This window comes from Procambarus clarkii, chromosome 7, assembly GCF_040958095.1.
Source record: "Procambarus clarkii isolate CNS0578487 chromosome 7, FALCON_Pclarkii_2.0, whole genome shotgun sequence".
In the NCBI taxonomy this organism is placed as follows: domain Eukaryota; kingdom Metazoa; phylum Arthropoda; class Malacostraca; order Decapoda; family Cambaridae; genus Procambarus; species Procambarus clarkii.
The window spans coordinates 3,793,759-3,799,315 of record NC_091156.1 but is presented as its reverse complement, the minus strand read 5'-3'; positions in this window follow the sequence as shown (position 1 = coordinate 3,799,315).

Below are 5,557 nucleotides of genomic sequence, written 5' to 3'. Positions count from 1 at the left end.
GTTCTGGTCTTCTTGAACAGTTATGTAAGGTGTTTGTGTCACTCAGTAAAGACAGTCACTGTCAGTGAAAAAATTTAGTTCCATAAAATATATCTGTTGCACATTTACACACACACACACACTCTGGGGCCCCTGACAGTTGAGTACGGGACCTGATAGCTGAGTAGACAGTATTCTGGACTCGTAATCCTAGGGTCTGGGTTCGATCCCCGGTATTGGCAGAAACAAAATAGGCAGAATTTAATTCACCCTGATGCCTCTTTTACTTAGCAGTTAAAAAGGTACCTGGGAGTTAGACATATGTTACTGGCTGGGCTGCTTCCTGTGTGTGTGTGTGTGTGGAAAACCAAACCAAAAATTAGTTAGTAACAGTTGATTGATAGACAGTTGAGAGGCGGGCCGAAAGAGCAGAGCTCAATCCCCTCAAGCACAATTAAGTGAATACACACACACACACACAAACATACACACTGACTAACACGTACAATCATGTCCAGCAAAATATTTTCCTAAGCCTTATGAAATATTTTATTAAATTTAGTATATGTGCGGATGTATGTTAAAAGAAACTGACAGTTTCGTTGAATTAAATGAAAATATATTCAGATAAGCAGATGATAAAGAGAACATGACTCTAGCGAGACTGGTGTAGTTTTATGCATATAAATATATTGAGAAATCTCCATTGGAGTATATCCTCCAATTTTCATTATTTAAAATAAAATTCTTTGGGTTCTAAATATTTGTTTCCCAGTAAACACCAACAAAAATATATCTGAACATCATTGTCTTTAATTTTTTATGATATTCGTACGAGCTCCTCTATGCATATTAGCGTAAAATTTATATATAGAACAAATGAATTTGGCTCGGCCTAGAATTTGTAAATTGGCAAAAATATAGGAGCTTTGCAAATATCCTCCGGCCGTTCCCCACAAACAGGTCCAAAACATGAACAGACTTGAAATAATTTCATGGGTGCTATAAATAGCACTTTGTAGCGACCATTTTTAGGGGAGAGGCTGATGAATTCCTTAATTTTTGGGTTGCATGCCTAAAATTGTTTAGTTACGTGCAATAGGTTTTTTTTAGTGCATAATTAAATTTTTGGGATACGTTTCTAATTTTGTAAAGGGCATACACTCATTTTTTATATGCATGCAAAGATTTTGGAACGCATACATTTATTCTTTCAGGTTGCATGTTATAAATTCTCTGGTACATGATTTATTTTAAGAGGACTTTTTTTTTCAAGAAGTCATCAGTAACTATTTCAAGCTAATTTGTTCTTGTATATTATTGTATGTCTTGTACTAAGTGTGAATAAAATGATCATTATCGTTAATTGTAAATGTTATATATTTTATTATTATTATTATTATTATTATTATTTATATTATTATTATTTGTAATAGTATTGATGTTTTTATTTAAGTTTTAATTCTAAATAATATCTTCGTCATTAATGCAATATTTGTGTATTTCTCTGAGCATTTCAAAACACACTTAAACAGATGCACACAACTATACACTTTTCAATTATAATATTGATAATAATTAAGTATATAATATATAATAATTTATATATCTGTATCTATATATATATATATATATATATATATATATATATATATATATATATATATATATATATATATATATACATATATATATATATATATAAATACATATATATATATATATATATATATATATATATAATATATATATATATATATATATATATATATATATATATATATATATATATATATATATATATATATATATATATATAAAATGTTTTTTCAGCCATTTTGCGTGCAGAGAATAAATGATAATGAAACAAAAAATCTCAAACATCTAAAAAAAAAAAAATGAAATTGCCTCTATTTTGCCCAGAATTGCTAAAATCATCGCGAATTTTGGACAACTGCAGAAAATCCTGAAAAATCTGAGCGAAATTGGTCTATGCATTTCTAAAAGGAGAAAATGTTTGGAAAAGCAAGAGAGAATATTATATAGTCAGAGGGAGATAGCGCAGGCATGGATCAGAACGATGGGGATGAAGGGAAGTGATAATGGAATGAGGGAGAGGGAAGTAAGAGAGAGAGGAGCAAGAGGTAGGGAGAGAAAATTACCTGAGGGGTGTAGAGAAATATTTGATGGGTGGAAGGAACTAGAGGCAGAGAGAATATTGTAGGAAGGGAGGGGAAAATTTATATGGAAAACACCCTCTCTTCGGTAATGAAAATAGTGAAGATAGGAAGCAGAGAGAGAGAGAGAGACAGAGAGAGAGAGAGAGAGAGAGAGAGAGAGAGAGAGAGAGAGAGAGAGAGAGAGAGAGAGAGAGAGAGAGAGAGAGAGAGAGAGGATTAAGAGCAGTCATACGTGCCACCTTGGGAGTAGAGGAAAGGGGAATACCGAGAAAGCCTTGTAATTCCCCTCTATTCCCAAGCCGCCAAGTCCTTTCCCTCCCCTTCGTCTCCCTTACCTCTCCTTTTCCCTCTATTCCTTTCGCTATACCCCGTCTCTCCCAGCACCCACCATTACAGGCTGGCACTAAAGCGGTTACGAGGTGCCAATGGGGGCTAGGAGCATTTTGATCAGGTGGATGGGGTAATAGGGGGGATATGGAGGGATGGGGAGATGGGGAGGTCGAGTATATCCGGTGACGATGCTTGCTCACTGGGGAATATTGCTTTTGGGATGTGACCCTCCTTCTGCATTAGTGTGTGTGTGTGTGTGCGTGTGTGTGTGTGTGTGTGTTTGTGTGTGAGTGAGTGCGTGCGCGCGTGTGTGTGTGGGGGCATGTGTCTAAAAAATGCGTTCCTCTATCCAGGACACTTCGTGCGATTCATTTTAGCATTTTACAACACAAGCAGGAGCAATATCCTAAATTCTTCTTGGTCAGCGATATTATTATTAGTTTTTAACGTCACCCCCTTCTCTCTCATCCTCCCCCTTCAGTCTCATTACTCCAACCTGTGTGTTGACACCGTATTTACATAATCCCGGGGAGACCTTCGTTGTCGATGAGACGATATGGTGTTGAATAATACACAGTCTGTTTTTATATTAAACGCTGGGAGTTCCTAGCCATGTGTTATTATACTCTTTAGGCGCACACAGGCATATATATATATATATATATATATATATATATATATATATATATATATATATATATATATATATATATGTATATATATATATATATATATATATATATATATATATATACATATATATATATATATATATATATATATATGTATATATATATATATATATATATATATATATATATATATATATAAATTATAATAATAAAGCATTGTCTATTTTAATTTATTGTTTATGTTAATATTATTGAAAAAGGTTTATAATATTGGAAAAATTTCGGTGTCGTCACGAAAATGCTACTCACTTCTTTTTTACTTTAATCACTCAGTTTCTTCCTTATGCCAAACTGCCGAAATTATGAAGAAATTATTACGTGCCGTTTTAGTTTATTTGTTATGATAATGATAGTGGGGAATGATGTTGAGAAGGGAAATGTGTCCATTTTAATGACTATGTTAATAATATGAATAATCTTATTAACAATAAACATAAAACCTAAACATTTTATTTAAACAAAATTATATACACGCATACATACAATGGTTTCATGGAGTTTGTAGGATTCATAGGTAGGCAGATTCACCGCCTAAAGTACATTATTATTTATAATAATAATAATAAAATAATAATTTCCGGAAAATATATAAATAATAAAATAATAATAATATTATTAATACATTTATAATAATAATAATAATAATAATAATAATAATAATAATAATAAAAGTAATAATAATAATAATTATAATAACTGTTGAGAAAATATAAGTAGTTAATAGACTACGTTGCTTTCGCAGTTATCATGTTTATATATCATGCTTGCTTATCATGCTTTTTATAATTATGATTTATTTTCACGCTTGCATATCACTCTTCGATATCTCGCTTGCGTATCACCATTGGTTATCATCCTTGGGTATTAGCCTTGGTTATCACCCTTGGTTATAACACTTGCTTACCGAGCTAAGGACGACAAAGTTAACTTACAAGAAATCGACAGAGCCAGAACATTATATATTTTTCCCAAAGGACATTATCATATTTGTTCTTTATTATTATTATTTTTTTTGTATTAAAATAATATCAGTCGCATAAAAGATAGACACAAATTTCTACCTACCAGATCGCTGTGAGGTTTTACAATACCCGGGGACCTTCGACTTGCAGAATATAATCAACACAAAGCTACGTGCCTGCATACACGTAATTTAGTCGCTAAGAGAGCGATTTATGGCGCGTGTCATTACTGGCATTATGGTGAAATAAATCGACAACATATATTGACTTCAGTCCCCAAATTGTGGTTCGGCGGCCCTGGCGGTCCTGTCTATCCTGGGAAGGAAGGTGGGCGGGTTTCGGGGGGTGACTCTAATTAAGGAAAATTTATCGTTCTGAGGGATACGCTTTTAACACGCACTTGTCGACTGTCACCTGTCGATAGTCACCTGTCATCTGGCGATTGGCACCTGTCACTTGTCGACTGCCACCTCTCACATGTTGATTGTCACACATATATTGTTATGGAAGTCATCCATTGTCTCAAACCTGTTACAACTGGCAGAATACTACTACTACTACTACTACTACTACTACTACTACTACTACTTCTACTACTACTACTACTACTACTACTACTAATAATAATAATAATAATAATAATAATATAACCAATGTTTGAAGAAATGCTCCAAGTTCCATCAAGGTATATATAATCCGCTAGCGTACCCAGCTTCACGCTGTATACACATCAAGAGTTTACTTTCGCTCTGGACAATGTTCGGGGCAAAAGTATGCATGTGGGTTCTTAATAAGCTATTGTGGTGGCCTTAATAATTACCTCCTCCCCCCCATCCCCCGTGGCTGATAGGCCTAAAGCCCTGCCACGGTTGATTTCTTGAACAAAACCAAAGAAGCCAAAGTAAAATAAATTGGGATTTTCGAAATTTATGTCACAGTCACTGGACGAAGTACCCAGTACACCCAAGAAGGTCAGATTCCATGTGAGATTTCAGTATATAACAATATTAGAAATGTTCAGACATAATATTTGATATATTATGATATGGTATAACAAGACTGGACATAATATTAAGTATAATAAAACCGGTATAATCTAGAGACATTGACATAAAATTATAAATAAAATCTATATATAAATATATATCATCTGTACACAGGAAATCTTAATATTCTAATTTTAGTAGTGTTATTTTATTTTGTATTACAATTCAAATTGTGAATCAATACTATTACTATTTTTTTTTTATTTTGTTTATTCGAAATATTGGCTCTATTATCATATATTATGTTAGTCCTTTTTAAATTTGTATTACTATTTTTATAGTTATTTTATTCATTACTATTTGTTTATACTATTTTATAGTTTTATTTACTGTTATTTAATGTAACTGAATTGCATTATTATTATTAT